Source organism: Felis catus, chromosome X (assembly GCF_018350175.1).
Source record: "Felis catus isolate Fca126 chromosome X, F.catus_Fca126_mat1.0, whole genome shotgun sequence".
In the NCBI taxonomy this organism is placed as follows: domain Eukaryota; kingdom Metazoa; phylum Chordata; class Mammalia; order Carnivora; family Felidae; genus Felis; species Felis catus.
The window spans coordinates 6,346,204-6,373,142 of record NC_058386.1 but is presented as its reverse complement, the minus strand read 5'-3'; the positions used below and the strand labels follow the sequence as shown (position 1 = coordinate 6,373,142).

At 43.0% G+C, this 26,939-nt stretch overlaps 1 long non-coding RNA gene across 1 annotated transcript in view; it reads left to right on the top strand.

The window, feature by feature from the left end:
• LOC111558714 overlaps nt 1-26,939 on the top strand; it is a 363,682-nt gene that overhangs the window by 83,947 nt on the left and 252,796 nt on the right. Inside the window, exon 2 of the long non-coding RNA XR_002739823.2 lies at nt 24,796-25,028. This is a non-coding gene — a long non-coding RNA (uncharacterized LOC111558714). The remainder of the gene's footprint in view (nt 1-24,795; nt 25,029-26,939) is intronic.

Here is a 26,939-nt window from a genome sequence, read left to right as displayed (position 1 = left end):
CAAAGGAAGCATATGATATGTGAGTCGTTTGTGACTCGTTTCCTACACTCAGTGCTCTGTTTTCAAGGTTCATCCGTGATGTACTAAGTATCACTGTTTTATTCTTTTTTTATGGCTGAACTGAATTCCATTGCATGAATAGACCTCATTTTGTTTATCCAGTTATGGATTAATGGACATTTGAGTTGTTTCCGTGTTTTGGCTCTTACGAATAATGCTTCTATGAATATCCATATGTAGTTTTTTTGTGGAGACATCTGTTTTCCCTTCTCTTGAGTCTGTTCCTTGGTCATATGTTTTTTTCTGTTTCACCTTTCGTGGAACTGTCAAACCGTTCCCACTTTACATTCCTATCAACTATGTATGAGGATGCCAGTTTCTCTACATGCTTACCAACACTTATTCTTATCTGTTGTTTTGTTACAGTCATTCTGTAGGTGTGAAGTGCTGTCTCATTGTGGTTTTGGTTTGTAGTTTCCTCACGCCTAATGATGCGGAGCATCTTGCCATGTGTTTGTTAGCCATGTGTATATCTTCATTGGAGCAATGTTTATTCAGATCCTTTGGACATATTTAATTGGGTTGTGGTGCCTGAGTTACTTAATCCTCACTAAGGATAGTGCTGTATTGTCACCCTTGTGTAGATGAGAAGAAATGAGACTTACAGAGGCTGACCAGTAGGAGAGCTGGGATTCCACTCCAGGTTTGTGAGATGCCAGCCCCACAACTTCTAACCACCAGTCAGTTGCTTCTAACTTGGGCTCCTGCCCCTGTGAGACTATCACGTGACTGTTTTGTGTCAGTGCAGTCCCAGCAGCAAGGATTTTGCAATTAAATGGTACTTAGGGGTCAACATCAGGGTACACTTATATACAGTTCATTAGATGAGTAGCTGACCTTCTGTTCTTAAAATCATCAGACTGACCAAGAGTTTCCATTCTCCACTGGCTGGGCTGATCCTAAGGTAGGAATTTATATATAGCTTCCTTGAGAGTTCCTTATTGGTTGTTGATGCTCTGTTGATGTGTGTCATAAGGCTAAAGCATAACTCCTGCCACCTGGGTCTGACCATATTTGTTTAGGGCTCCAGTCCTCTGTAACCTTGACCTTCTGATCTTTGTGTGTTTGGGAAGTCTTGATCTCCTTTAGATGTCAAAGGACTCTTTTCTCATAGTCAAGATCACTGTGAGCGCTTTGTATACTCTTCATTTTTATTTATTTTTAATAATATAATTATAAATAATATAATATATAAAAATATATAAATAATATAAATAAATAATACAATTTATTCTCAAATTGGTTTCCATACAATACCCAGTGGGTATCAAATAGGTGCCCTCTTCAATGTCCATCACCCACTTTCCCCTCTCCCCCACCCCTCATCAGCCCTCAGTTTGTTCTCAGTATCCAAGGGTTCTTATGGTTTGCCTCCCTCCCTCTCTGTAACTTTTTCCCCCCTTCTCCTCCCCCATGGTCTTCTGTTAAGTTTTCAAGATCCACATATGAGTGAAATCATATGGTATTTGTCTTTCTCTGACTGACTTATTTCGCTCAGCATAATACCCTCCAGTTCCATCCACGTTGCTGCAAATGGCAGGATTTCATTCTTTCTCATTGCCAAGTCATATTCCATTGTATATATAAACCACATCTTCTTTATCCATTCATCAGTTGATGGACATTTAGGCTCTTTCCATAAATTGGCTATTGTTGAAAGTGCTGCTATAAACATTGGGTTACAAGTGCCCCTATGCATCAACACTCCTGTATCCCTTGGGTAAATTCCTAGCAGTGCTATTGCTGGGTCATAGGATAGATCTATTTTTAATTTTTTGAGGAACCTCCACACTGTTTTCCAGAGCGGCTGCACCAGTTTGCTTTCCCACCAACAGTGCAAGAGGGTTCCCGTTTCTCCACACCCTTGCCAGCATCTATAGTCTCCTGATTTGTTCATTTTAGCCACTCTCACCGGCGTGAGGTGGTATCTCAGTGTGGTTTTGATTTGTATTTCCCTGATGAGGAGTGACGTTGAGCATCTTTTCATGTGTCCTTCGGCCATCTGGATGTCTTCTTTGGAAAAGTGTCTATTCATGTCTTCTGCCCATTTCTTCACTGGACTATTTGTTTTTTGAGGTGTGGAGTTTGGTGAGTTCTTTATAGTTTTTGGATACTAGACCTTTATCTGATATGTCTAGTCTTCATTTTTATAGGAAAAAACCCACACACATAGGGTAAGCTAACACAGTGCTTCGTGAACCTGAGTGAACACCTGAGTTACCCAGAGAAGTTGTTAAAACAGACTGTGGCACCCCCACCCCCACCCCCACCCCAGAAATTCTAGTTTAGTAGGTCTGGGGTGAGGAGCCTGAGAATTTATGTGTCTTACAAGTCTTACAGGCCCTACTTTGAATAGCACCAGGTTGGTAGTTGCATTCCTGAGGCTCCTGGAATTATATCCAATTCCTGCCTAGCTTCAAGTTCATCTAAAAGTTGATCTCACCCATTTTATACAGACTCTGTCCTCATTACTTACAAATTCCTATCAACTAAGGGCAACTATTTTACTCTTCTCTGAACAGAAATGGGCCTATACATGTAATTGCCCTTGTATTCCCCTCTCCCAGGACCCCCAAATGTATGGTAGGCAGAATTCTAAGATGGCCTCCAATATTCTGCTTTTCTAGTGTGCAGCCTCCCATATGATTGCCTCTACTTGAGTATGAGCAGAGCTGTGGGTCTTATGTGATGTCACTTCTGCTATTTAGCCGCTAATCTATTGACACTGAGTTAAATCAGAGACTGTCGTGGTGGGCCTGACCTAATCAGGCGATAGCTTAAAAGGAATTGGACCCTCCCTGAAGTCGGAATGATTGGGAGTGTGAGGTGGGGCTTGTTCAGGGTCATGTAGCAAGAAATTGTGGGCAGTTATAGGATCTTTGAGTGGTCACTAGCTGACAGCCAGCTGAGAATGGAGCCTCAGTTCTGCCATCACAAGGAACTGAATTCTGCCAACAATCTGAGCCTCAGATGAAACCATAGCCTGGCTCACATCTTGACTGTGGCTTGGTAAAACCCTGAGCCCAGGGCTCAGGTCCCCTGTGTCTGTACGCCTGAGCCATGGAAACTGTAAGATAATGAGCTTGTGTTGTGTTGCGTCACTTTGTTTATGGTAACTTGTTACATGGCAATAGAAAAGGAATGCATTATAGACAATACTTGACTTTGCCATGCCAAGCCCCACATGCTCACTGCTTCAGTAGACAGAACAGAGCAATCCCCAGACTCTTCCTCTTAGTAGGGTTGGGCCCACATTTGGATAACCCTCCTTCCTTATCCCTCCAAACACACCCATTGGCCAGCATCCTAAAGAGAACATCATCATGCTATGTGTACTTTTAGCACCAAAAACAACTCTTGGAAGCTTTGAAGTTGCACTTTTTCTTTCTTTTGGAGCAGATCAAAATTTTTATGGGGCTCTTCTTGCTAGCAGAACAAATAAATCTAAGTGACTGAGAACTTACTTTCCATGTATGTTCTGTATCTCAAAGGTAATTGTTCCTTACTTTTGTGTATTTCAGCGTTCTCTTTCCCCGACTGACTGTTTACTCCTTAGGACCGAGCACCAGCTGTTCATCTCGTTTGTATGATGTAGCATCCTTGGCAAACAATTGAGCTCATAGAATATGTATAACACAATATATGTAGCACATGGACTTGGCTGCACCACCTTTATTCCTTACCTGGGGCACTGCTCAGTCTTGGTTTTGTGTATCTAGATGAATATAGTCAGTAAAAGGACATACTCACATCTAGTTTGAAAGGGAAGGGGCCTCGCAGACCACCCAGTTCATGTCCCTCCTGCTACAGATAAGCAGCAGGAAGTCAGCAAGTGTTTTTTTCTTAAATAAATGGTTCATTGAAATATACTTTTAAAAATTAAATGTATCTAGAGAACCTAGCAATGCCGCAATTGAGAAGAAGAACGATCTAAAAAAGTCTTTTTGAAATTCAATAATTTTTGGCCCCAGGAAATATCTGCAGTGTGATAACCAGCAGCCAAGAGACTTCAGGGAAAGACAAACAGCTCCTGAGGTGATTTCTTCCTTATTATGTCAGAATCTTTGGTTGGCTGGGCACTTGCCCACGCACCGGGAAGGCTTATGCCGCTTGGAACGGTGGGGTAAATAACACAAGGAGAAATCTTTTAATTTAAAACAGAGCTCACTGGGTGCTGAATTCCTACCCATTTGCAGTTTAATAGAAGGAAGGACAGTCCCTTAAAGCTTTTAAACACAGTGCTTTTCCCGTATATACTTCCGTTCTGTTAGACCCTCTCAGAACAACAGAAGGCAGTTTGTTTACGTCATTCCGGGGAATCAGGAGCTAACCAAAGAGTGATTCTCGTGTTCCTAAAACCTGCACAGGTTTTATCCCAGTCCATTCAAATTATTGGTGGCTTCATAATGTTAAAACAAATGGAAAACAAAGTGAAATTGCCTCCCCGTCCTCCATTCCAACCTCTCCCTTGAGTGGCTGTTTTATGTAAGTGAAATTGCAGTGTGTTTCAGGTAGCACAGTATGGCAGATGGAAAATCTGGATTCCAGTTATGCCCTGGCTCCTAAGGGGCCATACAGTCTGAGCTAGTCCAACAGTTCCCATGGCCTCTGTCTGTTTTCTTGTGAAGTTAAGCATTTTACCTTGTCAGGTAGATCCTGTGTGTAATTTGCCAGGAAAATCAGCATTGACTAAACGGAGACCAGTTGGGTCATCAGCTGTGATAAAACATCAGCTTGATTATTGTTTTTTTTTTTTTTAATTTTTTTAAATTTATTTTTGGGACAGAGAGAGACAGAGCATGAACGGGGGAGGGGCAGAGAGAGAGGGAGACACAGAATCGGAAACAGGCTCCAGGCTCCGAGCCATCAGCCCAGAGCCCGACGCGGGGCTCGAACTCCCGGACCGCGAGATCGTGACCTGGCTGAAGTCGGACGCTCAACCGACTGCGCCACCCAGGCGCCCCTTGATTATTGTTTATTGCAAGGGTCAGCAAAGCATTCCTGTCAAGGGCCAGATACTGAATTATTTTTGGCTATGTGATGACTACTTAGTTCTGCTGTGTGGCACAAAAGCCATAAATGAAAGGGCCACTTCCAATACAATTTTATTCCTTTTTATTTTTATTTTTTTTCCCACAGTAGGTTATGGCAGGATTTGGCCCACATGCTCCAGTGTACTGACCCATGTTCCACTGGTTACTTCCCAAGGAACTGGGATTGTACAAAATTAAGGAACAGAGACCTAGAGAGAGGGTCTGGTTGGGGGGTCTTGTAGATCCTTCTGTGATAGGATGAGCTGCATGTGGGTGTTAAGGCTCCTACTGAAGAGTGTGAGCTCAGGCCAGTCACTTCTCTGGCCTTAATCTTCTGTACCCCCAGCCAGGGGTAAGTAAGTCACTTTCCACGCGCAGTCACCATCGGAGGTCCTCACTGTCTAATTTACTCCTCACCACAGCTCTACGAGGCAACCAGTCTTACGCTTCGCTGCCCATGAAGAGCCATTGGGGAGCTTATAAATGTCCCAGTGTTCAGGTCCCACTCTTTACTATTACATCAGAATCCCTAAGGGGAGGTCGAGGGATGGGGGGAGTTGGGGGAGGATGGGCCTCAGCATTTGGAAAGCTGCATGGCTGCATGCCTTGGTTTTGCCAAGTTTGAAAACCAGTATTATCAGGAAGGTATTCTCATCTCTGTTGCACAGAGTTCACAGGGGTAAGTTCCAAAAGGATTCACAGCAAGAAAGCAGGCAAAGCACAATTCAAACTTAGGTCCCTAAAATTTCACTGCTTGTGTTTCTACTCGCTATGTTATTTTCATTCTACAACTGAATGAGGTTGGAATTGTGAGCCAGTGAAAAAAACCAAGAAGTTGAGTGTGAGTACTTTATAAACACTGAAGTACAATATATTATTGTTATCATCATCATTATTGTCATTATTGTTATTATTGGGTATTTGCTAGAGCTGGTGTGTTGTCTGTGCTGCATAATATATTAGTAGAAACTTAGTAGCTTAAAACAATACCCATTTATTGTCTCTTTCTTTCTTTCTTTGGATCAGAAGTCTGAGGAAGGCTTACCTGGGCTCTTTGCTCAGGGTGTGACAGGGTCTCACGTTCTTTTTTTTTTTTTAATTTTTTGTAAATTTTTAAAAATTTTTTATTTTTTTCAATATATGAAATTTATTGTCAAATTGGTTTCCATACAACACCCAGTGCTCATCCCAAAAGGTGCCCTCCTCAATACCCATCACCCACCCTCCCCTCCCTCCCTCCCCCCATCAACCCTCAGTTTGTTCTCAGTTTTTAAGAGTCTCTTATGCTTTGGCTCTCTCCCACTCTAACCTGTTTTTTTTTTTTTCCTTCCCCTCCCCCATGGGTTCCTGTTAAGTTTCTCAGGATCCACATAAGAGTGAAACCATATGGTATCTGTCTTTCTCTGTATGGCTTATTTCACTTAGCGTCACACTCTCCAGTTCCATCCACGTTGCTACAGAAGGCCATATTTCATTTTTTCTCATTGCCACGTAATATTCCATTGTGTATATAAACCACAATTTCTTTATCCATTCATCAGTTGATGGACATTTAGGCTCTTTCCACAATTTGGCTATTGTTGAGAGTGCTGCTATAAACATTGGGGTACAAGTGCCCCTATGCATCAGTACTCCTGTATCCCTTGGGTAAATTCCTAGCAGTGCTATTGCTGGGTCATAGGGTAGATCTATTTTTAATTTTCTGAGGAACCTCCACACTGCTTTCCAGAGCGGCTGCACCAATTTGCATTCCCACCAACAGTGCAAGAGGCTTCCCGTTTCTCCACATCCTCTCCAGCATCTATAGTCTCCTGATTTGTTCATTTTGGCCACTCTGACGGGCGTGAGGTGATACCTGAGTGTGGTTTTGATTTGTATTTCCCTGATAAGGAGCGACGCTGAACATCTTTTCATGTGCCTGTTGGCCATCCGGATGTCTTCTTTAGAGAAGTGTCTATTCATGTTTTCTGCCCATTTCTTCACTGGGTTATTTGTTTTTCGGGTGTGGAGTTTGGTGAGCTCTTTATAGATTTTGGATACTAGCCCTTTGTCCGATATGTCATTTACAAATATCTTTTCCCATTCCGTAGGTTGCCTTTTAGTTTTGTTGGTTGTTTCCTTTGCTGTGCAGAAGCTTTTTATCTTCATAAGGTCCCAGTAGTTCATTTTTGCTTTTAATTCCCTTGCCTTTGGGGATGTGTCAAGTAAGAAATTGCTACGACTGAGGTCAGAGAAGTCTTTTCCTGCTTTCTCCTCTAGGGGGGGTCTCACTTTCTAAACAAGGTGTTGGCTGGCTGTGTTCTCATCTGGAGACTGGACTATGGAAGGATCTTTTGCCACACTCCCCCAAGTTGTTGGTAGAATTCATTTCTTCGTAGAATTAATGAGATACCCATGACATTTTGTTTCTTCAAGGTCAGCAAAAAACATCACTGTAGCCAGAAGTCTCTGCTTTCAGGAGAAGCTAAGGCCTTCTTTATAAGGCTAGCCAGATTAGGCGAGGTCCACCAATGATTACCTCCTTTAAAAAAAAAATAGATTGCATTTTTTAGAGAAATTTTAAGTACATAGAAAAAATGAGGGGAAAGTACAGAGATTTCCTTTATGTCCCCTGCCTCCACACATGCATAGCCTCCCCTACTGTCAACATCCCACATGAGAGTGGTACTTTTGTTACAAGTGACACGCCATCACCCAAAGTCCATAGTTTACATTAGGGTTCACTCTTGTATTATACCTTCTGTGGGTCTTGACAAATGTACAATGACATGTGTCCACCATTGAGTATCGTGCAGATAGCCCACTACCCTAAAAATCCTCTGTGCTCTGTCTGTTCATCCTTCCCTCTCCCATAACCCCTGGCAACCACCGATCTTTATAATTTTTCCATAATGTTGTCTTCTCTAGAATGTCACATAGTTGGAATTGTATAGTATGTAGCCTTTCTAGACTGGCTTCTTTCATGTAGTAATGTGCATTTTTGACTCCTTCGTATCTCTTCATGGCTTGATTATTTTATCTCCCTTTTTATTAACTCAGAGTCAGCTGATTAGGGATTTTTAAATCTTGCAGTGTCCCTTCAGTTTTGCCATGTAATGAGACATGACCTACTCATGGGGATGATATCCCATGGTAATATCAGAGGGAGGAGATTATATAGGGCTGTACAAACGGGCAGTGGGAGTCTTGGGGACCATCTCAGAATTCTGTCTCTTCCACTGGGGAAGCAGAGCAGAGTCTCTTCCACTGGGGGAAGCCCGTGACTGGCAACGCTTTCCAAAATGGAAGACCACAGGAGCTCACAGGAGCTCCAGGACCACTGTTTGCAGTTCATGAGCCAACCCACAGTGTTGCACCAGTCATTCCATTACTCTGCAGATAGCAGCAGCACTTGACCAGTGTTGGGATCTGAGGCCCCTGCTCAGTGGTTTTTCTTTTAGCCTACTTAAGGGGCAGAATAAGCACAGCATGATTTTCCAGTTCAAAAAAAGTTTGGAGAACCCCCAAGTACTTTTTCGAGTGTGGTCAGCGCAATGAACCACTTTGGGCAAAATGGAAGGAAAAAATGCCTCTAGCAGGATGAAACGTGAAGAGAGGGATGTTGCAGGAGCAGGCCTGTTCTAACCACACCTCCGTGTGATTGGCTGAAGATACTCTTGTTGGAAGAAATGTGTTTGGACGAGGCTGGGTGTAGGTGTGCATCCGTTGAGAGGATCTCAGGGTCCATCCATCACTGAATAGTATGACCTGTAGCAACTGCCTTTGAACTTGACCATCCTGACTGAAGCCTCAACACTCACCATCGCTGACAGCAGGGCTTGGGGCCCTTGGGAAAGTGGTGGTGATGGCAAGCCATAGAGACAGAGAGGAGAGACAGAGAAAGTGGAATCATTTTATAATGCCAGTGTGGATTTTGCTTTCGCCAGTAGCTTCCCATTTTGTCTGCCCAGTCTGTGAATCCATTCTCCAAGTTGCCAGTGATATACAAAAAGGCCCAAGTCCCAGACACCCTCCCAAATGATCACATCCTTTTGTATTTGTTCTCAATGAAACAAGCTTTAGAAAGCTTCCTTCTGTCTGCACTGGGAAGCACTCTGTCAGTTCCGACTAAAGTGAGGAAATGGCATTCAATGAGAATGCACTGGGCATCTTCGATACTGAGCAGAGCCCCAGGGCTCGGGGAGCTCTGCCCTCAAGGAGCTGGCTATACACTGGATGGGGCCCTGGCCACAGAAATGCACAAAGGTGGTGGGAATGGAGGGAAAGGAACATTTAACACTTCTGTGGACACAAACCATAAGAGACTCTTTTATTTTTAAGTTTATTCACTTTTGAGAGAGAGAGAGAACAGGCATAAGGGGCAGAGAGAGAGAGAGGAACAGAGAGAATCCCAAGCAGGCTTCGTGCTGTGAGTGTGGAACCCAATGCAGGGCTCAAACACACAAACTGTGAGATCATGACCTGAGCCCAAATCAAGAGCCAGATGCTTAACAAGAGGCTCTTAAATACAGAGAACAAACTGAGGGTTGCTGGAGGGGAGGTGTGTGTGTGTGGGGGGATGGGCTAAATGGGTGATGGGCATTAAGGAGGGAGCTTAGTGGGATGAGCACTGGGTGTTGGGGCTCACTGGGTGTATGTGGCCACCTGCTCCTATTATCCGGAGGGGATTATGCGTAAGTGTTGGTTGTCTAACATCAACATGTGAACCTTAAATCCCTGGTAAGAATCTGGTTTCCTGTACCATGAGTTCATTTAACAGCTTCAGTCTTTGGGCTTGCAGAGAACTTTCCATGGTAATTTGCACTTAGGGGATAGGAATTTATTTTATTTTTTTTTTTTTTTTTTTTAAATTTTTTTTTTTTTTTTCAGTGTTTATTTATTTTTGGGACAGAGAGAGACAGAGCATGAACGGGGGAAGGGCAGAGAAAGAGGGAGACACAGAATCGGAAACAGGCTCCAGGCTCTGAGCCATCAGCCCAGAGCCTGACGCGGGGCTCGAACCCACAGACCGCGAGATCGTGACCTGGCTGAAGTCGGACGCTTAGCCGACTGCGCCACCCAGGCGCCCCGGGGATAGGAATTTAAATAAGGATCTGGAAGGTACCTTTTCAAGCTTAAGAACCCCCCGAAGAAATCCTTTACCGTCTTAGGCCAGGGGTTGGCAAACTGCACCCCTCCTGTTGCCTGTGGTGCTATGGCCCACAGCTTAAGAATGGAGTTGGCATTTTGAAATGGTTGAAAAAAACAAAAGAAAATACTATATAAAGATCGTTTGTGAAAATTATATAAAAGTCAGATTTCATTGTCTTTTTTTTTTTAATTTTTTTTTTCAACGTTTATTTATTTTTGGGACAGAGAGAGACAGAGCATGAACGGGGGAGGGGCAGAGAGAGAGGGAGACACAGAATCGGAAACAGGCTCCAGGCTCCGAGCCATCAGCCCAGAGCCCGACGCGGGGCTCGAACTCCCGGACCGCGAGATCGTGACCTGGCTGAAGTTGGACGCTTAACCGACTGCGCCACCCAGGCGCCCCACATTTCATTGTCTTAAAAGTAAAGTTTTGGGGCACCTGGGTGGCTCAGTTGGTTGACTCTTTAACACAATTTTTTTAAATGTTTATTTTTGAGAGACAGAGAGAGACAAAGCACAAGTGGGGAAGGAGCAGAGAGAGAGGGGGAGACACAGAATCCAAAGCAGGCTCCAGGCTCTGAGCTGTCAGCACAGAGCACGACGTGGGGCTCGAACTCATGAACTGCGAGATCACAACCTGAGCCCAAGTCGGCGCTTAACCGACTGAGCCATCCAGGCACCCCAATTGACTCTTTTTTAAAGTCTATTTGTTTCTTTTGAGAGAGGGCACAAGGTGGGGGAGAGGCAGAGAGAGGGGGAGAGACAGAGAATCCCAAGCAGGCCCCGCACTGTCAGCAGAGAGCCCGATGCGGAGCTCGAACTCATGATCCATGAGATCATGACGTGAGCTGAAATCAAGAGTGAGACGCTTACAGACTGAGCCATCCAGGTGCCCCTCAGTTGGCTGACTCTTGATTTGGGCTCAGGTCATGATCCTGGGGTTGGGGGATCCAGCCCCTATGTTGGGCTCTGCATTGGGCATAAAGCCTGCTTGAGATTCTCTTTGTCACTCCTTCTGCCCCTCTCCCCCACTGTGTAAAATAAAGTTTTATTGGCACGCAGCCACCCCCACTTGTTTATATATTGCCTGTGGCTGCATTGGGAGAGCAGCAGTGGGGTTGAGTAGTTGCTACAGTGACAGTGTTAACCTGCAGAACCTAAGATATTTACTGCCTGTTCCTTTACCAAACACCTTTGGCAACCTCTGCCTTAGATCATGGAGTAAAACAAGTGGAACAAAAACATACACAGCTTGTAAAATAAGTAGGAGACATTCTGCCAATCTGTATGAGAAATAGAACAAAACATACACCACTGTACGGACGGCTTGCAAAGCCTGCTTGGTAACCGATGATGGAAACATTGGCAGGAGGTTGGGAAACGTGACTACATTTAAAATAAAATCAATTTCCACATTTACATGTACCGGTGCCAGTTCAAATACAAAGAAAAAAACCCATAATGCTTCTCATTCTGGCAAGATTTGAGGGTAATTGGGGGCATTGGATGTGTTATCTGATTACACCCAAGCATGCTTCTTCTGTAAATTCTGTGGATATGATAAAGGAATGGCCCGCAAGTTTGAAAGGAATACTGAGGCTCAGTTTCACCCTGAAAACAAATTGACTTGGGTGCTGAGCCATTTGAACATTCAAGATCTATTTTTCTCTCCTTGTCCTCTAACCCTCCTGCCTTTATATCTTGATCAATCTGTTTGCATTCCAGTTTATTCATGTAATCAAATATTTATCAATCACCTGCTGTTTGTCAAGCACTGCACTCAGCACTTGTCATTTACCTGGGAACAGTTCAAATTCTTGTCCGTATGGAGCTTAGAGTCTAGCAGGGAAGTCAGAAAAATCCACAAGATATTATGTGACTTGTGCCTTTTTATGAACAACAATAAGTAAACCAGGCAGCATGTTAGATAGGAAAGAGAAGCAAGAAGAAAGTAAGGTGGGTGAGGGGACAGTGGACTCGCGTACAGGCTGGGCTATGTTGCAGTTTTAGACAAAGGGACCAGTGGTGCTGTGAGGCTCACAAGAGAGGTCTTACTAGTTGGCCTGAATGATCAGTCTGGGCATCAATAAACATCTGAGGGTATCTGAGTGTCCCCAGGCAGGCCAGCAACTAGCTTGACCACACAGGAACAATAAGATGGTGTGGAAATGACCAGAAGGCACTGGAAAAGCTCTTTGATTCCTACTCCACTAAGTTCAAATTGAAGATAATTCTACAAGCCTGCTGGAAACACAACTTGTCAAGTGAATTAGTATGATTGAATGAGTCCCGGCAGCATTAAATGACCAATGAAATGGACACAGCCTGGCTGTGAGATCTATTTCTCTATTCTGCGCTGTTGTCTGGTGGTGAAGACAGTTCATGCGTCCACTGGGAGTGCTACTTACCCTGGTCCAGATAGGCCTTGCCTGAGCCATACTAGAACCTTCCCCCACACAGTGGGATTTAGATGGATTTAATAAGCAGGCTCAGTAAATAACTGTGAAACTCTGCAAAATTGAGCTTTCTTAAGTACTTAGTGTTAACTTGTTTTGTACCGGATAGAACGCTCCATCATCATCTTGAGATAATAGATTAAATTAAGGTTCAATTAGCTTTGTCCCTGATCCCAAAGTAATCTCCTGAGTTCAAATGTTCAATTTCATTGCTTGGAATCACTTTGAACATGTGAAATATGTTCCACTGTACTCACATAAACATAGCTACATAAATATAATGATATATTAACAATACAAAGTGTAAAAGTATAGTTAATGTATTATATGTATAGATACATAATGTACACAATTACATATATATGTTATCCAGTTACATCCAGATAACTAGGTAACTTGTTTGTGGGATATCTTTTTCAACTAGATATATAGAAATATCATATACAATGTATAAATATGTATTAAATTATTTTTTATTAAATATAGGGGGATGGGGTAGATATATAATGAGGATATAGTTATGAGAAGTGTCTCCCTGGTTTGTTTTGGAGAGATTTTTTTAAAGCTGAGCACAGAACTAGAATTTAATTTATTTCTGGAAAGGAGTTGATGGAATTTGAATCGAAAAAATAAGCAGACTTTCCGATTGGGTTTGAAATGTAATTTGTAATGTAAATTTTGGGGAAAATGGTTATTTTTTTTTTCTAGCAACCTAAACCATTTTTTGAGGCGCTCTCTGTTCTCTTTAGAAAACTAATAGAGATAACACAGTCATTCATAGGAAACATAGAAGTTCAAAACAAGCCAGTTCCATAAATAGAAACATCCTCCTAAGAGGTGGCTGGGTGGCATGGGGAGGGCCCCCATTTGAGCAATGACGCCTTTCTGATGCTCAGTGATGCCTTTGTACAAATAACAAAGGGCAGAAAGCTCTTGTGGAAATCTTTGCTCTAGGCCAAGAAACAAAATGAAATCTCTCTTTTTAGTAAGTGCTATTTGTGTGTAATACTCCTATAACCAAAATTTAAAACTTGCATTGTCGTACATAGAGATAACTGATTTTGTTCTCCTAACTTCACTGTAAATGAAAACCATCTGGAAACTTGCCAGCTCTTTCCCAGTTATTATCTCTGTATTTGTTTTATTCTCCCCAAGTTTCTGGGTGATGATAGCTTAGAGTCATTTTAGGGAGCGTGGTCCCTATCCCTGCCTGCCCAGAGATTATGATGTTATGGTCTGGGATGTGGCATAGGCATCAGGATTTTTATCCTGCCCACCAGGATCCTAACATTCTGGCGTTCTCACTTTGTAGGAGAATTACAGTCATCCAAGGCTTGTCAGGGCCTCAGCCAAGGCATGGAGTCTTTGTAATTCTCACCCCATTGATGAAAAGAAGTGACTCCCTTTACAAATGACAAAGTAATCAGTGCCTGTGTTAATTGGAGCCTTACATCCTTGAACATGTACTGTTTAGACATTTCTGTGGAGAATCCAAGGCTCCCGAAAGCCACGGAATGCACGTTTGTCATGCGCGTGAAAGCCACGGAATGCACATTTGTCATGCGAGACGTGAGTGAGAGAGAGAGATGCTTTGCCAGTGCAAAGAGGTGAGGGGGAATTCTATTTACTGTTTCCCTTCCCATTCAATTTTGGGTTTGGGTTCCTGGCCACCTCTGATTGAGAGAAGGTGCCAGGCAGCCAGGACAGCCCTGGGTACTGCTGGAATTGCCCAGAATATTGCCAGGGAGTTGGGTGAAGTGGGGACCTACCAGCTGACTTTCTCCCTGTCCCAGTTGCTGTAGGGCAGATAAGAAAATGGGCTGGAGCAGCAGGTAACTCAGCCAGAAAGGCCGTCTTCAAAAAGATCTAACCTGTCATTCCCTAACCAGTGTCTTGGCTTTCCCAGCTCAAGCATAAAGAGATGCTGAGAGTCCCTGCCTCTGTGTAGCAAGAATAAATGAATTCACGAACGAAAGCACTTAACAGAATGTGGGGTATGCAGTAATTGCTCAATAAGTGCAAAGATTATTACTGTTTTGGTACAACCCTTTATTTTTTTTTCTGGCAGTGATACAGCTTATTTTAGGGTGTTAAGATTCTTTTTTTTCCCCCCTCTCTTTCAAAGGAAAGTGAGGATATGGAGATAAAATAAAAACAAATACATGTGAAGTATAGGTGTTAATGGGAGTAAGACATCTTCAGAGAATCACTTCATACCAAGCTGGATAGACAGTTCCAAGTGCTGGCACTACATCGTTGTGGGAGTGTTCCAGTGTTCAGCCTGATGATTCTCGAATGGTGAACTTCTTACCTGTTATTTCCTTCCTTCTCAGCCTCCCACCCACCATCCTTCCTCTTCACGGCTTTTCCTCCAGGGCTAAGACACTGCCCAGGACCCTTTGTTTCGCTGTAGGTGCTTGGACTTCCATCCCTTCTTTATCCTTGTTTTCTTCCCTCTTAACTACTCTGTTAAACTCTGTTTCTGGGGCGCCTGGGTGGCTCAGTCGGTTAAGCGTCTGACTTCGGCTCAGGTCATGATCTCACGGTTCGTGAGTTCGAGCCCCGCGTCGGGCTCTGTGCTGACAGCTCAGAGCCTGGAGCCTGTTTCAGATTCTGTGTCTCCCTCTCTCTGACCCTCCCCCGTTCATGCTCTGTCTCTCTCTGTCTCCAAAATAAATAAATGTTTAAAAAAAAAATTAAAAAAAAACTCTATTTCTGATTCTGTGTCTTTCTTTTTTTTTTTTTAAGTTTCATTTATTGATTTATTTATTTTGAGAGAGAGAGAGAGAGAGAGAGAATGAATCCCAAGCAGGCTCCGCACTACCGTGCAGAACCTGACAGGGGGCTTGAGCTCAAACCATGAGATCATGACCTGAGCTGAAACCAAGAGTCAGACGCTTAACCAACTGAGCCGCCCAGGCGCCCCTGCTTCTATTTCTTTCTAAGTCTAGGGACACCCTTTACAGGAAATGTCGTGTCCATCTTTTGTCACATTTACGCAGGTTTCAAGCGAGGAATCAGGCATGCTGTGATCACTGGTCCGTGTGTGGCTTTAGCTCTGGTTTATTCCATTCCCTAAATAATACATCGAGCAGCCACTGAACCCAAGACTTAGCACATTGTTAATCACTTACACCACCTGTGCTTCCTTATCTTTTCTGCCTCCTCGCCCTTCAAATACCTAAAAGTCTGATGTTTGGGTTTTTCATTCCCTCGCTTTGACTTTCTCACTGTTTTTATCACACACATCTGCATGCCTAAATATGTAGTTTACTTTTGCTTTTTTAAAAAATATATTTTATACAAAGAATATCCTACGGGGACTTGTTTTTTTCACTCAACCTTTGTTTCTAAGGTTTTTGTAAGATGTCGTTCGTTCACTCAGTTTGACTCCCATAACGTATTTCTTTGGGGAGCTATGCCATGATAATTTACCCATTTTCCTGTCTTAGGACATCAGCGTTGTTTTTAGGCTTTGGGTTTTATAAACAATGCTGCTGAGGATGTATTCTCAGTCAGGAATCCTTGCACACCTGTGCAAAGCTTCTCTTGGATCACAGTCAAGGTTGGAAGAGCTGGGCGAGTGATGGCACCAAATTGTTTTCCTAGGAGGGGATACCAGTTTATATGCTTACTGGCAAGGTGTTTCTCCCTTTTGGTCCCTTAAAGTGGAGGGGTAGACTCCTGTCCTAAGTCAGATAATATTCACTACTACTGCTAGGATGCCCCTACCCCAAACCATATCCACTGCTTGGGGCACAGACTGCACTCTTTGTATGTGTATGTGGGTTTTTTTTTTAATGTTTATTTGTTTATTTTGAGAGAGAGAGAGAGCAAGTGTGAGAGGGGGAAGGGCAGAGAGAGAGGGGGAAAGAGAGGATCCCAGGCACCGTCTGTGTTGTCAGCATGGAGCCTGATGCCGGGCTTGATCCCATGAACCGTGAGATCATGACCCATGCAAAAATCAAGAGTCAGATACTCCACCGACCGAGCCACCCAGGTGCCCCTACACTGCATTCTGTGTACCCACAATGACTTTGTAAGGCAGGTATCATTCTCATATTGCTAATGACTGAAATGTAATCAAGAGTTGACAGTTGACCCAGAGTAAGTAGATCCCAGACTTTAGGCCCATTCTAATCCTTTGATGGTCTCCTTTGAGGAAGCCAAAAGGACATTTCCAAGGTTAAGTCAACTTTTTCTAACTTTTTCTAACTGCAGAATAACTTTTTCTATCTTTCTGAATGTCCATCTGGTGCCTGCCTTTCTGGGATTGCAAGATTTGAAGGGTAGAAGCAACTGGGGTGGTTTTCAGCTGAAAGCACATCTATAGCTAGAGACCTAGTCAAGAAATCACTGGATTTGTATTTCCTAGGTTTCCCCCACCTGTCACTTTCAGGTAGTGGGTGAGGCCTAGAGAGGAGGACAGGAAGGGATGAATTATGTACGGATGTCTTAACCTCAATGGGTCCTCCTTTTTATAATGAAACCTGTTTAGACACCTACGTGATTCCCAAACCACCCCTTATGTTACATGTATTTTACCAGAGTATTTCTAGGCTGTCAGGACCATTTCTTAATGTGTGTGATGTGCTCTACAAGATGGCCTAGTAAAATAGTATCACTATATCTATCTGTTAGTAGCAAATCCAGGAGAGACTCGGCAATGCTTCGTATCTGGAGTATATCAACCAGATTAAGAACTTGAGGGTGACAAATAGCATTACTGTTTTATCTTTGTGTTAGCCACTTATAGACTGGTCCTGCCTTAATGTGTGTTTAAAGTATATTTTTCATTAAAAAAGCAATACCTCGGGGCATGTGGGTGGTTCAGTCAGTTAAGGGTCTGACTTCAGCTCCGGTCATGAGCTCACAGTTCATGGGTTCCAACCCTGAGTTGGGCTCTGTGCTGACAGCTCAGAGCCTGGAGCCTGCTTCAGGTTCTCTGTCTCCCTCTCTCTCTGCTCCTACCCTGCTCATGCTCTGTCTCTCTCTCTCAAAAACAGATAAAAACATTAAATAATAAGGGTGAAAAAAAAAGCAATACCTCTCATCGTGTTATGATCAAAACAATGAAAACCAGACACGGTAAAAAGAGGGGTGAAACACAATCGTTTGTTGTTTCTACCACCCAGAGACATTGACTACTAACATTTTAGTGACTGTCTTTCCCGTCCTTTTAAAAATGTATAACCTAAGAGTGTGATTACAGTAAATATGTAATTCTGTATTGTGCATTTAATATTATAATGTATTTCTTCATATTTTTACACATTCCTCTCAAATACTATATTTAATGGCAGCATAATTTCCTAAATAATTTTTCCTACCTTTCCTCTTAATATTTCCTTCTTTTTTGGTCTGCTTCAAGGATTTAGTAAATTATGGCCTATGAAGTTAATGCATTTAAATAGGGTCTTGGATAATATGGTCTATATTTCTGTGATGTGAATGGATCATACACGGTACTAGAAATGAAATGTCTCTGTATTCAATGATGAGAGAGGTAGCTAATTACTGACATGAATGAGGACATGGGAGGTTTTGTGGTGTAGGGCCCAAACAACCCAGACCAGTGGTGCTCAGACCTGTGCCTCAACCTCGCCTGGCCAGCTTATTAACGCCTGGACACCCCCTCCCGTGGACTCTCATCCTGCACATCTGTTGTGGAGCCCGTGGGTGTGCATTTCCAGCAGGCTTCCAGCTTGTGTGGCTGCAGCTGGCCCACTGAGTTGCTCTGATACATAAAGCCGTGTCTTCTGGGGCACGATAATAATTTTACACACTCACCGAACTGCCGTTGGTAATAATGGAGGCAAACAAGTTAGTGAACCTCGTGTAAGGGTCTCAGACCTTACTGGTCATTACGTGGCATTTATTGTGGGAGAGACCCTACTGGTCGTTACCTGGCATTTCTTGTGTACCATGTTATTGTACAGCTTAGTTAACATTGTACAGCTTAGTTAACATTAAAAATTGAGGCTAAACTTTCAGGTCCCCTTTGCACTAATTTTCCTGCTTCCCTGTGAATCAAGGTAAAGTTTTTTTCTCAATCATTTCCACCCCCCAAATCAATGATTACTGTTTTGCCATCACCAGTTGGGGTTCTTGGGGTCTCTGCCATGCTTTCTTGGATGTCACACTAAGCAGAAGGCAGAAGGTCTTTCAAGGCCTGCCTTCCCTGAGCACCTGGGCCTCCTTCTTAACTGTGTGCAAAAATCCTCTCGTTGAGCATTATGCAGGAGTGAATTTGAAGCTGGGTGTGGACCGTGCCCATCCCCCTAGCGGCAGCTGTGGGTTCCAGAGAATGAAAAACAGCATTTCATAAACGAATTATGCAAATATGATGCGGGTTGGGGGTGGAATACGATTGTCTGCAAAAGCAGAATGCAAATTACTTGTTTGTCCGCAGCCAGTTTCTGTTCTGGGCACGGTCGCCTTCCTGGTACACAATGTGCTACTGGCGATTTACCCTCCACCTAAGCGAGCAAACCCATGATCCACAAACACAGTATTTCACAAGTTCTTTTAAGTGTGTTCTCTCCTGTAGTGGCGTGTAGGCTGCGTACGCTGAGGCATGATGTTTTCCAAGACCCCCGAGGATATGAACACCGTGGGCAGTTTCCCCCTCTGCTTGCAGATTCTCTTTTATGTTTTCAGGAAGAAAGCCCCACGGAACTGAACATAATTATTTTTTATTTTGTCTTCATCACACCAGGGGTTCTTTCAGTACGGCTTTCAGTCCGATGGGGCAGAGTGGATCTTTTCGCTGCCCTTGAGTTTTATGGGCCCAAATGACAGAATAACCCTTTATAAAACAGTCATTTTGTTTTTTGAGGCAAACTTTGCGGACCCCTCCATTTGGTGCCGGCTGACCGTGGAAGTGCAAAGCGAGAATTCAGCCCGGCATGTTTTGGACTAGCTTGGGATATTATAATGTCCTCGGAGACTGAGTAGCCGGTGTAAAGCTGTCTCCAGGGAAGACACAGATTTCATTCGAAGAAAGAGGGGAAGGAAGGTTGCATCCTAGCTCTTTTGAGATTCTAGGATTATCCCTACCAAGAAAAAGTCGTCTCCCTGGCAACAAGAGATAAGAGAAAATGCCCATAATTTCCCCCCACCTACTCATTTAAAAAAATGCAGCGAAGCAGATGGTTTGGATAATGCAGGTATTCCAGAGTCTAATTTACTCAGTGTCGATAGAAGGAGCATAAATATTGAAGTGTTTGTGCTCTGCAGTTTGCAAAACTGCAGCTTGACAACTCTTTCAAAGATGAGAGCTTTCCAAAGATCCAGCCTCTCTATCAATAATCCAAACAGGATGTTGGCAAAGAGAAAGCATCAGAAGACCAAAATCCCTTGGCATGTGCAAAGGGGATGAATAGGCAGGGCAAAAAATTCAGCGTGGTTGGGCAACACAAGATAAAAGAGAGCAAGGCTGACAGAAGGATAGCTAGAAAGAAACAAAGATCCAGCGTTCAGAATTGTAAACCATTGGGTATCGACAAGAAATCTTTACACAATCCGTTTGTTTTATGTAGCCATTCAATTTTGCATGGGACAATGTACTCTGCTTTCAAATGATGTTGGTTATAGAGGCTCTGTCTACATATTTCACCAGCTTGGTGGCTTTTCTTGGCCAAACCCAGCTACATTAATGGTGGAGATGTGTTTCTTGGCTTTACAGCTGATGCTTACCTCTCACATGTATGTCAAGGTGCATGAGAAGGAAGGAGAGCTTAGGATCTGAGGTGGGAAAGGGCTAATAGATGAGAATTTCTACTGAGAGAGATGGAAAAGCTCTTTGTTCCTTGCATTGTAAATTATTAAAAGTGATTTCTGGCTGGTATTGGTGCAGAATGAAAATTTTGGTTCCTTTAATATTTATCCGATGCCTAGAATCTAGATTCACACTGTGTTCAGACAAATATGTGATGTATGGATAAATTATTTTAAATTAAGCAAAAAAACAGAGTCAAGTTTGGAAACTTTTTTAAATGTTTATTTATTTTTGAGAGAGAGAAAGAGCACAAGCAGGGCAGGGGCAGAGAGAGAGGGAGACACAGAATTCAAAGCAGGTTCCAGGCTCTGAACTGTCAGCCCAGAGTGCGACGTGGGGCTTGAACTCACGGACTGTGAGATCATGACCTGAGCCGAGGTCCCATGCTCAACTGACTGAGCCACTCAGGCGCCCCAAAGTTGGAAACTTTAATGTGAAATTTGGAAACATTTATCTCTGTCTTTATCTGTCTCTGTCATCTCTATTTATATGTATTGGTGGGATATCCACCCAGATTGTATATATCTCTTTCTAAGATATTCAGATTTATTTTCCCTTTATGTGCATTAAAGGCAATATATTTAAACCCATTCTTTAGTTTATTCCAGGTAAACAACACAGGAAGATATCAGATAATCCTATGTCTATAATGAGATAGATTAGATAGTTTAGAGGCAGACTGGCTCTGTTTCAGCTCTTGTTGCCCCAAATACACTGGTTTTTGTTGTTGTTGTTGTTGTTGTTGTTGTTTGTTTTTGGCTGAAGTTCCTATTGTTTGGTGCATACAAGGAAGCTTTGACTGAGATTTGCTGTATCTAGAGTATTTCCAGATAATTGTCAAGTGTGACTGATAAAAAAAAATTAATTTCCTCTGTTTAAAAAATAGTTGAATGTATGCCGATAGGTCAAAAATGTGTCAATTTTCTATTTTTTGAGGGCTGCGAAGTTCATCTCGGTTGGCCTCTCAGGGGATTCTTACCTTCTCACTCATCTCAGGCACATCTCAGGAGCCCTCTGTGCTCTCCCTGCAGGACTCTGATCAGTCATGCTTGTTTATTAGGCAGGATGATTCAAGGGGTGGAGAGCATGGGAAAAGAATCCTCCAGATGGCGAGCTTTCCAGTGCACCTTCGTGAAGGCTTTTGGGAAGCCTCCAACTTCTATTTTATGTTATGTTATGTTATGTTATGTTATGTTATGTTATGTTATGTTATGTTATGTTATGTTATTGTTAAAGGGATCAACTTCTATTTCATGGATGATATGAGACTTTGCACCAAAGATAAACTAATTTACTGCAACTCTCAGCGGCCATAATAGATGGTTGAGGGCATTGGGATTACCCTAAAAATCTCTTTAAATTGATAGCTAATGGATGATTGCTTTTTTGGCTGTGAAAAAATTAATGTATCAAAAATGTGATTTGTATTTGCAGCTTGGATTTTGGGACGCTCATATAATATGCCTGATGTTAGATAGATGTTCAGGCCGGCATGTAAATGTTAGGCTATTGTGTATGCCTCCCTGGGATAGTGTTGTTCCAGGATAACAACGTATATGCAAAATGCTTGTATGACAAGGAGTCAGTTGTTCAGGCTAAAGATGTACATTTACGTGGGGTCTCTAAAAACCTTTTTCCAATATACACATTTTGTTTCCATTCAGAAATACGTAACTTGCTTGAGTATCAAAATGTTTTCCAGCCGTGATTTTTGACATACTTTTGAGACAGGATGATCAAAAAATTCACCTGAAAGATGTGTGAGCCCTTGTCATTCCATGCAGCCAAGTAGTAATTAGAGGAGTTTGGACCAGTGTTATTTGAACGAGTCTTTCGGAAATTATCAGGAAAGAATCAAGGTTGTGATGAGTTGCATGAATTGGTTCTCCTTCAGTTTTGCTTTATGACATCCTATTTTAAAATACATGACAAGCAGATATTTGCAGTCCAGTGAGTATTTTTTAAATATAATTTATTGTCAAATTGGTTTCCATACAACACCCGGTAGCTCATCCCAATAGGTGGCCTCAATGCCCATCACCCACTTTCCCCTCTCCCCCAACCCGCATCAACCCTCAGTTCGTTCTCAGTATTTAAGAGTCTCTTATGGTTTGCCTCCTTCCCTCTCTGTAACTTTCCCACCCCCCTCCCCCATGGTCTTCTGTTAAGTTTCTCAGGATCCACGTAAGAGTGAAAACATATGGTATCTGTCTTTCTCTGCCTGACTTATTTCACTTAGCGTAACACTCTCCAGTTCCATCCACGTTGCTACAAATGGCCAGATTCCATTCTTTCTCATTGCTACGTAGTATTCCATTGTATATATAAACCACATCTTCTTTATCCATTCATCAGTTGATGGACATTTAGGCTCTTTCTGTAATTTGGCTATTGTTGAAAGTGCTACTATAAACACTGGGGTAAAGCGCCCCTATGCATCAGCACTCCCGTATCCGTTGGGTAAACTCCTAGCAGTGCTATTACTGGGTTGTAGGGTAGATCTAGTTTTCATTTTTTGAGGAACCTCCACACTGTTTTCCAGAGCGTGCAGTCCAGTCAATATGTAGGGTTACATGTCTTCATGCAGAATTTAGCCCTGACAGGCAATTATGCCCCTCTCCTGGATGCATGTGTGGCTCCATCACTTTGTAACTTATTTTTACAGAGATGTGTCCATATTCTTTGAAATTGTATGTCCCCTCCTGATTATTCCCTTATCTATCCTATTGCGTGTTGCCTCTGTGAGGTTCTTGTGAGCAGCTTTGCCTCAGTGCACAAAGCGGAAAATAACTAGAAGGTTTCTTCTTGGCTTTGGTTTTCAGGAGCCAAACATCCTAGGGAAGATAGAGGATGCTTTCTAGACAGAAAATTTAGGGAAGTTTGTGGCTTGAGGGGAGATGGTTCTCCCAAGAAACTAGAAAATATTTGATGGTGCCTGAGAGGGAGAGAAAAGGAGGTGTGCATACGAGTGCTTTCCAGGAGGGACCTGTCTCCGCCTGCCCAGACCTCCCAGAGAGGCATATGGCTGAGCGGGGAGGCTGGTGGAGGGAACCTTTGAAGGCTCTGTACAAACTTTGGTGACCTGCCAACATCAAGAAGAACAAGAACATCTGGCAAAATACCTCCTTCAGCTATGGCCATTGTTAGGTCTCTAGGCAAGGTTCTGACACCAGGGAGCGAGGCAGCTTCTGGGAGCCCAGAGTGCTGGAGGGACTTGGGGGTTTAAGATTTTCATGCGGGTCTTGGTAGACATCCCCCACGCTGTCTCATAGTCCCATTCTTTTCTCATTAAAGGTCTGCCTCTGACTTCGATGTCAGGCTGCGTGTTCAGTGTCTTTTGCATCTCTACCATTTGAAACATGAAAACTTGGACTCTATTTTCAATATAACCTGCCCTGTGGTTGTTGAAGATGTACCTTAAATTGGTGGATGGCTACCCTGAGCATATTTCTTGCAAAGCTTCTGATGTCATCCAGAGAATTCCTCCTGCCCTTATTCCTTGTCACCACTATTGTCACCTTCCCAAACCTCACTTTCCACCTATGCCTCCTCGTCATTAACCACAGGTGCAGTGTGAGTCGCTGTGATGCCCGCACATGCCAGGAACAACCGCTATCCTATGTGTGGCCAGTGATCAGGCCCCTGTTTCTCTGAGGGTCTGCTTTCTGGGGCCCACTGTTGGTACCAACCATCTTAGGTCAGATTCTCTAGGAAGTACAGACTAGCAAATCGCTTATGAGAAAAATTTTGTTAGGAGAGAAATCCTAGGGGCACAGAGACCAGGGAAAGTGGAATGTGGGGGCAGAATAATGGCCTCCTCAGAGATGCCCTGAAACTGTGAATATGTTCATCTTACATGGCAAAGGGGAATTAAGGATGCCCCATGCAGCATGAGGCAAGGCAAACTGTGCTCATAGGAAGTGAGCCGGAGACTGCCCCCCACCCCCCATTGGTCACTGCAGTGGTGGCCACACCAGTAAATGGCTGACAGCCTTAGGGACAGATGAGGCCAAGAGGGCCTGAGCTCATAAGGCATGCCATCTGTATCCAGAAGAGGAAAGGGAAGAAGATGTTAGATGTTATAGACCAGGTCTGTAAATGATGTTAATCTTGGGTCCCTCCAGGGGAGTTTTCACAAGCATGTACTTCAGGGAAAAACAATCACTGTTCTCTTTAAAAACACCTTAATTTCTGAAGAATTCTTTTCTTTTTAAAATTGCTTTTATATTTACAGCCTCCCTCTTTTCCATAAATACTGGTGTGGCAGTGGATGAGGTGGAGCCGTAATTTTAAGACTTTCTTCTGTGTTCTTTTTCTCCAACTTGCCTTCCTTCAGCTGGTGATTTGTAGCTCTGGCTCGGTCCCCAGGGAGCTGAATCATGGTGCTTTTGCTAACGATGCCTCGTGCGGATACCACGTGCTCCCTCTTCGCCCAGAACGCCTACCTCGGGATTTGGGATCTCCGACTACACTGGACAACCTTGCCCATAACTCCGTGGCCCCTGACCCTGGCCTCCAGATGCGGGACCTCCGTGTTCTTCGCCATCTGCTTTTACTCCAGATCTTCAGGTATTCCGCTGCGTTCCAACCTCTGTATGATTGCTCCTTTTCTGGATCATTTGGGCCATTATTGTGATGATTATTTTTTTCTTTTTAACTAAACTTCTCGCTGTAAAATGAGACATGTGTACAGAAAACCACACAAAAAGTGCAGACACAAGATTATATGGCAAGCGCCCTTATAAATATGACACATGTCATAGAACATCCAGGGGCACTAGCAGCTCTGGTATGTGTCCCTTCCCACTTCTACCCGTTCTGTTCCCCCCCCTCCATGGATGGATGCATGGTGCTAACTTTTATAGTGATTACTGTCTTCAATTTCTGTCTAGTTCTGTCCCCACCCCCCAGATATGCATCCTTAGACATGACAGTTCTTGTCTACTTTTATAATTTGATGTCTTTTAAATTGCTTTTAATCTACAATTTTCTCCTCTACTCCTTTTTGCCATTGCTGTTCCTTACACTCTACCTGCCAGGGAACCTGGGTTGTTGGACCCGTTGCATTTCCCAAAGTCTGGATGTGGCTGATAGCTTTACTCATAGTGAAGATTAGTATTTTCCTCCATTGTCTGTATTTCCTGCAGCTGGATACAGAGACTGATCAGACCCACATTCGGTCTGTTTGGCAAGACTATATGTGCTATTGAGTTCTATTCTCAGAAGCCACAATGATATCTGACTTTGATTGATTTCGTGTGTGTGTGGGGGGGGGGGGGAGGTGGAAGCAGATGTTAACATGCCAAGTCCGTTCATTTTTTCATTTATTGCCCATAGAAACATCATAAAGAGTGCCTTGTTCTCATCTATCCTCTGATTGCACAGCAGTATAGCTCATATAGGAAGGGCAGGATAAATGCTCGATTCTCCAGCTTTATCAGTTTTCAGGGTCATGGATTGTTTTCTTAAAACCATCAGAAAGTGATCAACTAATTTTTAAAAATTTAACTGTGAACTCCTGGTTTTAAACAGATAGGTTTCCATCCTTTGCCATCTTCATCCTTACTCTGGTTCATGTTGTCTCATTTATGGCTGGTGAGAGCCTCTTCCTGTTGACTCTTGCCTCACCTTGACCTCCCTCACTGTCATCAATGGCTTTCTTGATATTGGCTGTCATATGAGATCTTTGAAGTCATATTGTAAGGTTTGCTCTCTCCCTTTCAACTCTCAACATGTTTTTGTAGAGAAGGAATTCTGTATTGAGGGGCACCTGGGTGGCTCAGTCGGTTAAGTGTCTGACTTCGGCTCAGGTCATGATCTCATGGTTCGTGGGTTCGAGCCCTGTGTCGGGCTCTGTGCTGACAGTTGGGAGCCTGAAGCCTGTTTCGGCTTCTGTGTCTCCCTCTCTGTCTGCCCCTCCCCCTCTCACTCTCTGTCTCTGTCTCTCAAAAATAAACATTAAAAAAAAAGAAAGAAAGAAATTCTCTATTGAATGTTTACCAACAGCCTTATGTTGATATCAGCTTTGGTGATCTTCCTTGAGTATCTTAATTCTATTACTCTAGTTTTATTGGAATAAAGCCTTGCTGTCAAAGTCTGTTTTTATTTCCATTATATGTCACTTTCTGTTTTATTTTTCCTGTAAACCTATAGGATTCTTTTCTTTTTCTTCAAAATACAGCAATTTTATAGAATAGTATCTTCAGTTGGTTATTCAGAATCAGTATTTTCAGGGATATTCCTTGCTGTTTTGATACGTCATTTCAAACCTTTATTGTGAAAAATTTCCTTGAATTATGATTTCTAGTATTTGTTGCCTTGTTTTGGCTTTCTTCTTCAGGGGTTTTTATTGTCAACATTGTTGGATCTTCTTTGCTATTTAAATATTTGTCACATTCGGTCAAATCCTTTTGTCTCTTCAAATTTTTTGAGTTTGAAAATTTCATTTTTATCCTTTATTTCTTACAAGTCATTAATTAT